Genomic DNA, 9,458 nt, shown 5'->3' on the forward strand with positions numbered 1-9,458 from the left:
TTTTTTTTTTTTTTTTTATCACTTTATTTTATCCGGGCTTGGGACCAGCACTGACTTGGGCTGGCTTGCTAGGTAGGCAATCGTGGTGAAGTTCCTTCCCCAAAGGGGAAAACAACCGGCCGGTGACTCGAACCCTTGAACTCAGATTGCCGTGTGATAGCCCGACGTCTAACCATTCGGCCACCGTGGCCTGACGATATGGGCTTTCCATGATTTTTTTTGGCAATTTAGAGCGGTGGTTGCCATTGCCTTCCGCCCGGTGTTTTTTCGAGTCCCCATCTCTATTTACCCGGAAACGACTTGGGCGGCTTGGCCACCCAGTGGCTAGGTAGGCAATCGAGGTGAAGTTCCTTGCCAAGGGAACAACTCGCCGGCCGGTGACTCGAACCCTCGAATCCGATTGCCGTCGTGACAGTTGGAGTCCGTCGCTCTAAACATTCGGCCACGCGGCCCACACACACACATATATATATATATATATATATATATATATATATATATATATATATATATGGATGTATATCTATAAATATATATATACACACACACATATCTCCTTCTTCTTTTAACGGTAGGTTCATGTCTGAGCCGCCGTGGTCACAGCATGATACTTAATTTTAGTTTTTCATGTTGTGATGCTCTTGGAGTGAGTACATGGTAGGGTCCCCAGTTCCTTTCCACGGAGAGTGCTGGTGTCCCTTTTAGGTAATCATTCTCTTGTTTATGGGGTTGGGGACCAGCACTTGACTTGGGCTGGTTTGGCCCCCCAGTGGCTAGGATAGGCAATCAAGGTGAAGTTCCTTGCCCAAGGGAATAACGCGGCGGTCGGTGACTCGAACCCTCGAATTCAGATTGCCGTCGTGACAGTCTTGAGTCAGACACTCTAACCATTGGGCCACCGCGGCCTTGACGATCATATATATATATATATATATATATATATATATATATATATATATATAATAGGCCGCGGTGGCCGAGTAGTTAGAATCAAGACTGTCACGACGGTAATCTGAGTTCGAGGCTTCGAGTCACCGGCCGGCGCGTTGTTCCCTCGATTGCCTACCTAGCCACTGGGTGGGTAAGCCAGCCCAAGTCTGTGCTGGTCCCAGAACCGGGTAAATAGAGATGGTGACTCGCTAAAAACACCGGGCGGAAGGCAACGGCAAACCACAGCTCTAAATTGCCAAGAAAGTCATGGAAATCCATGATCGCCAACGTTCTTGTGGGACAGGGCACTTGAAAGACACAACTCGGACTCAAGACTGTCACGACGGCGATCTGAGTTCGAGTCACCGGCCGGCGCGTTGTTCCCTTGGGCAAGGAACTTCACCTAGATTGCCAACCTAGCCACTGGATGGGCAAACCAGCCCAAGTCATTGCTGGTCCCAAGCCCGAATAAATAGAGAGGATGATTACCTAAAAAGGTCACTCTCCGTGGAAAGGAACTGGGGCCCCTATCACATACTCACTCCAAGAGCATCACAACATGAAAACTACAATTACGTATCATGCTGTGACCACAGCGGCTCAAACGTGAACCTACCGTTAAGAAAAAAAAAATACATACATACAGTCATAAAAAATGACTGCTGGCTCGAGCACGAGAAAACTAGATATCGCCTTGAAAAGTCAAACGTAAGTGTCGTATGGGAAGTTGATTAGGAAGGACATCCAATCAGGCAAGAGTGGCAATGCCACTCTTGCCTTGATACTACTTTTTTGCTTTATGGAAGCAAAACCTGAATACTATCTAGTGCCATTTGTAACAAGTCCCTACACCGGATCATGGGATACAGTTGGCAGGGCCATGTGTCCAACCGACGACTACACCATGAAACTGGCATGGAAACTGTTACTTGTATAATCTGGGACTGTCAACTCAGGCTATATGGACACCTAGCTTCTTTCCCTATGGATAAATCTATCCATCAGGTTGTCTCTTTGCAAGAAAATCCTGGGTGGAGGAGGCCCATTGGATGACCTAGGAGGTAATGTCTTGGGTATCTCGACTAGCCCTGTCACAAGGAATTACAGATGGGCTGAGAGCCTGCCTGGAGACTCACCATGAGGGACCCCGTGGTTGAAAGGCCCATCTCTAACTCTTCATGCCAGGTTTGATTGATCGCGGCCTTCTGATGAATATATATATATATATATATATATATGTATATATATATATATATATATATATATATGTATATATATATATATATACATATATACATATATATATCTACACATATAGTAAAAGTATTGAGAAAAACTTGCTGACATGGATGGTGATAGGAAACAGAGGAAGAGGCAAACCGAAGACAAGATTGAGCGACAATATCAAAGATATTTGTGGGCTGTCGATGGTACAAGTGGAAAGAAAAGCGTAAGAAAATTTTAGTGGCGAAGGATGGTGGAGAGGTCCCGGTGCTCAAACATAGATCCCCGTTATTGATGATTGACTACACTATAAGGCCGCGGTGGCCAGTGGTTAGAGCACGGACTCAAGAGTCACGACGACAATCTGGTTGAGGGTTCGAGTCAGGGCCGGCGCGTTGTTCCCTTGGGCAAGGAACTTCATTTCGATTGCCACTACCACGGGGTGGGGAAACCACCCCCAAGACAGTGCTGGCCCCAAACCCCGGAAAAAATAGAAAAATGATTACCTAAAGTACCCCGCACTCCCCGGGGAAAGGAACGGGGGGCCCCAACCATGACTCACTCCAACAGCATCAAACAGAAAAAAAAATTTAAAATATCATGCGTGCCCACGGCGGCTCAAAATAAACCTACGTTATATAAAAAAAAAAAAAAAAAAAAAAAAAAATATAATATATATATATATATATAAAATATATATATATATATATACTTATATCTATATATTTCACACACACACACATAGTACAACATATTATTTTTACCCCAACCCCCACACACACACACACACATACACACACACCACACATATTATATTAAAATATATATATTATATATTTAATATATATAATATATTATATAATGGTGTTGTGTGTGTGTGTGTGAAGATGGACTTGTTTATGTGATGGAAAAAAAGTCAAAGATGATGGAATCAATATTGTTCCAACTTATACAAAAAAGATAAAATCAAACAACAACTTTAATTAGACTCAATGACAGCGAGGAGAACCCCCGCCACTGCGGACGAATTATAAAAAGCCAAAAAAGAAGAAAAAAATAACAAGACCCGGATAGATAAAAATAACAGAGAACAAATTTAAGAACGCTGGAAAAAGTGTTGAATTTCTTCTACAAACCTGTACAAAAAAATGGAAAGAAAAAAAAGGGCCCGAAGACGGGTAAAATCTCTTTTCTCCCATACCTAAAAAAGGTGCCACTCCAGGGCAAACAATAGGGCATTGCATTAATAAGTCACGCAGCAAAATTTTTTGAAATTATTCTGAAAAAAAGAAGTTGAAGTTTAAAAGGGAAAATTTCAGCAACAACAGGTTTTTTCGCCCCGGAAATGGACCCGAAACCAATTCTAAATTTCAAAATTTATCATAGAGAAAAACAGAAACATCAAAAAGACCTATACCTGTGTTTTCATCGATTATTGAAAGTTCTGATACTGTTTTTTCACGATATCCTCGGAATAACATGTACGATATAATTTTTTCCCAAAAAACTCATCCAAATAAAAAAAGCCTTGTATGACCAACAAATAGCGCTGTAAGAAAAAACCCTTTTGGGTTAAAAGATTTGGTTCGAAGTCAAAAAAAGGAGGGACGACAGGGTTGCATTCTGTCTCCACACCTCTTTAATATATATTCTAAAAACAATTATGAGAGGTGCTCTAGAGAATTTTGAAGGAACTGTGGATGTTGGAGGATACAAAATATCAAATCTGAGGTATGCCGATGATATAGTTCTGATTGCCAGCAGTATCACTGAACTACAACAACTACTAGATAAACTTAGAGAAGCAAGCGAAAAGGCTGGCTTGTTTCTTAATGCCAAGAAAACTAAGATCATGAAGATTCAAAGATAACCGGCAATGAACAATGATGAACATGTTACAATCAATGGAATGGTTGTGAAAATGTGAAAGAGTTCACTTATCTTGGAGCTGTTTTAACTAATACATATGATGATTCACCGGAGATAAAAAGAAGAATTACCATTGCCAAAAACGCCACAATTGCTCTCAATAACATCTGGAAAGACCGAAGCATTACCTTACGGACAAAGCTGAGGTTATTGAACTCATTAGTTTTTCCCAATTGCATCATATGGTTCTGAGTGTTGGGTGTTGAAGTAGATAGACAAGAAAAAGATGAATAGTTTTGAAATGTGGTGTTACAGACGAGTACTGCATATTAGCTGGACAGAGAAGAAGACGAATGATGAAGTGCTGAGAAAAATAAATTGTAAAGACCGACTGTTGGACATCTTGAACAAGAGGAAATTAAAGTTTATTGGTCATGTAATGAGAAGTAAAAGTATTGAGAAAAACTTGCTGACAGGGATGGTGATAAGAAACAGAGGAAGAGGCAAACCGAAGACAAGACTGAGCGACAATATCAAAGATATTTGCGGGCTCTCGATGGTACAAGTGGAAAGAAAAGCGTAAGATCGAGTTTAGTGGCGAAGGATGGTGGAGAGGTCCACGGCTGCTCAAGCATGAGCATACCGTTATTGATGATGTGTGTGTGTGTGTGTGTGTGTGTGTGTGTGTGTGTGTGTGTGTGTGTGTGTGTGTGTGTGTGTGTGTGTGTGTGTGTGTGTGTGTGTGTATTGTGTGTATATGTGTATAATATATGTATGTGTATAATATATGTATATGTGTATAATATATGTATATGTATATATATATATATATATATATATATATATATATATATATATATATATATATACATATAGGCCGCGGTGGCCGAATGGTTAGAGCATCGGACTCAAGACTGTCACGAAGGCAAGCAATCTGAGTTCGAGGGTTCGAATCCCTTGGGTGAGGAACTTCACCTCGACTGCCTACCTAGCCACTGGGTGGGCAAGCCAGCCCAAGTCAGTGCTGGTCCCAAGCCCGGATAAAATAGAGAATGATTACCTAAAAAGTAACACCGGCACTCTCCATGGAAAGGAACTGGGGACCCTACCACGTACTCACTCCAAGAGCATCACAACATGAAAACTACAATAAAGTATCATGCTGTGACCACGGCGGCTCAAACATGAACCTAGATATATATAAATATATATATATATATATATATATATATATATATATATATATATATATATACATACATATATCTATATATTTACACACACACACATATGTACATATGTATATATATATATATATATATATATATATATATATATATATATATATATATGTGTGTGTGTGTGTGTGTGTGTGTGTGTGTGTATGTATTTATGTGTGTATATATATATATACATATAGGCCGCGGTGGTCGAATGGCTAGAGCATCGGACTCAAGACTATCACGACGGCAATCTGAGTTCGAGGGTTCGAGTCACCGGCCGGCGCGTTGTTTCCTTGGGCAAGGAACATCACTTTGATTGTCTACCTAGTCACTGGGTGGGCAAGCCAGCCCAAGTCAGTGCTGGTCCCAAGCCCGGATAAAATAGAGAGAATGATTATCTAAAAAGGTAACACCGGCACTCTCCATGGAAAGGAACCGGGGACCCTACCACGTACTCACTCCAAGAGCATCACAACATGAAAACTACAATTAAGTATCATGCTTTGAGCACGGCGGTTCAAACATGAACCTATCATTAAAAATATATATATATATATTTTTTTTTTTTTTTTGATATGTATATATAATATATATATGTGTATATTTATATATACAGAGGTACGGAACCATGGCCCACCGGCGTGTGGACACACCCTGGCTCCGTACCAACTCCTGCCCCTTAGCCCTTGGGGTAATTGGGCGGTTCTGGGGAGATGGGCCTTGCCAGCCCTCCTTCCCCCAGATAACTCACTGGCAACTACCGTTATAAATGGATATCCCCAGGGGAGGGATGCTGTCCCTCCCACCCAGCAGAAAGGCGGGCTTGGGTCCCGTTTGAGGGCAAATGTTGGGGCGCAGGATGAGTTACTTGTCCTGCCTGTGCCCCGGCAGGCACCAACCCACCATGAAGCTTGTGGGGCAAAGCCCAAGGGAACCCCACAGGCGGTCGGGTGGCCCCACAGCCTGCCGACCCCGTTTATTTGGTGTACCCACACACAAACATGTGTCCCGGCCAACCTACCATGAAGCTTGTGGGGCCCCACAGCCCGCTGACCCCCTTTATTTGGGGCAGCGTCGGCGGGAGCGGCAGAGGTGGCGTGCACCCAGAGTGACCACCTGAGGTGAAGCCTTGGCGCTTGGAACACCCTATCTTTGCAGCAGGATGAGCAGTTACCTCTGGTATCGAGGGAATTTTAGCGATCGGGAGATGAGTTGGCTGCCCTCTTGGAGGTGAGAAGACCTGGCAGCTGCAAGATCAGTATGGGTGGGTACACCTACTACTGGTCGGGCTGCAGTGATGGTCATCACCTCCAGGGAGTAGCCATAGTCATATCCAGCTGACTTCAGCCCTTGTTAGTTGAGGTGACACCGGTTGATGAGCATATTATGGCACTGAGACTGAAGTATGCCTTTGGCTTCATGTCTCTTATTGTTGTATACTGATGTTTGCAAACTTGATGTGAAACAGGTGTTCTACGCCAAACTCGTATCTATAGTAGACAATTGCCCCTGGCAATACATTCGCATTGCTCCAGGTGACTTCAATGTGGTATCTGGCTGTGATCGAGCTGGCTATAAGATGTTTGTCGGCCCCCATGGCCTAAAAGCAAGCCTATATACTGGTAGTGAAAGTGCTGTAAAGTGTGGTGGGGGCCTGTGTCCTTGCACAACATTTTTCAACACCTGTATGGACTGAATAATGGGCAGAGCTACTAGCCAAAGTCAGCGGAGCAACACTGGGTAATATCAAGGTCTCTGACCTTGACTTTGCTGATGATGTTGCTATCCCTTCTGAGTCCCTGGGGTCACTGGTGGCGGTTCTTGATGCATTTAGCAATGAGGCAAAGCACTTAGGCTTAGAGGTCTCCTGGACCAAGACCAAGATTCAGGACTTTGGGGACCTGTAAGGGGAACCCGTTCAGTCAATCCATGCTTGCGGTGAGGACAATGAAGTCAGAGAGCTTTACATACCTTGGTAGCATAGTCCATATCTCTGGGCTGTCATACCAAGAAGTCAGCAGATGGGTTGGTCTATCAACAAGAACCATGACCTGGATCAACAAGAGCATTTGGAGATGTCTGTAACTATGCAGAAGGACCAAGCTACGTGTCTTCAAGGCCGTCATACTGCCAGTTTTGCTCTATGGAAGTGAAACCTGGATGCTAGCTAGTGCCTTGGAGTCTCATCTTGATGCCTTTTGTAACAAGTCTCTTCGCCGGATCATGGGGTACAGTTGGCAGCACCATGTGTCCAACCGACGGCTACACCTACAGCTTTATCCCATTCTTATATGGGATTGCCATTTGATCAGGTTCTGACGGATTTTATCTTTTATGGCCGGATGCCCTTCCTGACGCCAACCCTCTCTATTTAACCTGGTTTACGACCGGCACTGACCTGGGTTGCCTTGTCCACCCAGTGGCTAGGTAGCAAGGGAACAACTCGCCGGCCGGTGACTCGAACCCTCGAAGTCAGATTACCGTAGTAAGTCTTGAGTACGATGCTCTAACCACTCGGCCACCGTGGCCTTATATATATATATATATATATATATATATATATATATATATATATATCTTCTTTTAACGGTAGGTTCCTGTCTGAGCCGCCGTGGTCACAGCATGATACTTAATTGTAGTTTTCATGTTGTGATGCTCTTGGAGTGAGTACGTGGTAGGGTCCCCAGTTCCTTTCCACGGAGAGTGCCGGTGGTACCTTTTTAGGCAATCATTCTCTCTATTTATCCAGGCTTGGGACCAGCACTTGACTTGGGCTGGCTTGGCCACCCAGTGGCTAGGTAGGCAATCAAGGTGAAGTTCCTTGCCCAAGGGAACAACGCGGGGGTCGGTGACTCGAACCCTCGAATTCAGATTGCCGTCGTGACAGTATTGAGTCCGACGCTCTAACCATTGGGCCACCGCGGGCTTGACGATCATGGGCTTCCATGATTTTTTCTTAGCAATTTAGAGCGGTGGTTTTGCCATTGCCTTCCGCCCGTTTTTTTTTTTTTTTTTTTTTTTTTTTTTTTTTTTTTTTTTTTACTTCTTCTCGAGTCACCATCTCTATTTACCCGGCACTGACTTGAGCTGGCTAGGCAGGCAATCGAGGTGAAGTTCCTTGCCCAAGGGAAACAACGCGCCGGCCGGTGACTCGAACCCTCGAACTCAGATTGCCGTCGTGACAGTCTTGAGTCCGACGCTCTAACCATTCGGCCACTTATATATATACATATATATATAAATGTATATATATACTTGTCCTGGGTAAGACAATAAACTGCACCCTAGGGTTCCCTTTAACAAGGATAGCACCCTATTAGCTCCCTATACCAGGGTTGCGGTGAAACTGTCGGCAGCAGGGCAGTGGATATCTGGTGAAAACACCTTCAGTTCTACTGATTACTGGTTTCACCAAATAATATGTCTGGCGTATTACAGTGTAACTGTTTTAAAAGCGGCAGAGATAGTTCCTCCTAATTAGTTGGAGACTGCGAGTTGAGAAGGAGCCTGGGGGATTCCATCATCATCATTTAACGGTAGGTTCATGTCTGAGCCGCCGTGGTCACAGCATGATACTCAATTGCAGTTTTCACGTTGTGATGCTCTTGGAGTGAGTACGTGGTAGGGTCCCCAGTTCCTTTCCACGGAGAGTGCCGGTGTTACCTTTTTAGGTAACATTCTCTCTTATTTTATCCGGGCTTGGGACCAGCACTGACTTGAGCTGGCTTGGCCACCCAGTGGCTAGGCAGGCAATCGAGGTGAAGTTCCTTGCCCAAGGGAAACAACGCGGCGGTCGGTGACTCGAACCCTCGAACTCAGATTGCCGTCGTGACAGTCTTGAGTCCGACGCTCTAACCATTCGACCACCGCAGCCTTGACGATCATGTGCTTCCATGATTTTTCTTGGCAGTTTAGAGCGGTGGTTTGCCATTGCCTTCCGCCCGGTGTTTTTACCGAGTCACCATCTCTATTTACCCGGCACTAACTTGGGCTGACTTGGTCCCCCAGTGGCTAGGTAGGCAATCGAGGTGAAGTTCCTTGCCTAAGGAAACAACCGGCGGTCGGTGACTCGAACCCTCGAACTCAGATTGCCGTCGTGACAGTCTTGAGTCCGACGCTCTAACCATTCGGCCACCGCGGCCTCATAATAATATATATAATATATATATATATATATATATATATAGTATATATTTATTTTCTCCTGACAAC

Source organism: Penaeus monodon, chromosome 13, assembly GCF_015228065.2.
Source record: "Penaeus monodon isolate SGIC_2016 chromosome 13, NSTDA_Pmon_1, whole genome shotgun sequence".
NCBI lineage: Eukaryota > Metazoa > Arthropoda > Malacostraca > Decapoda > Penaeidae > Penaeus > Penaeus monodon.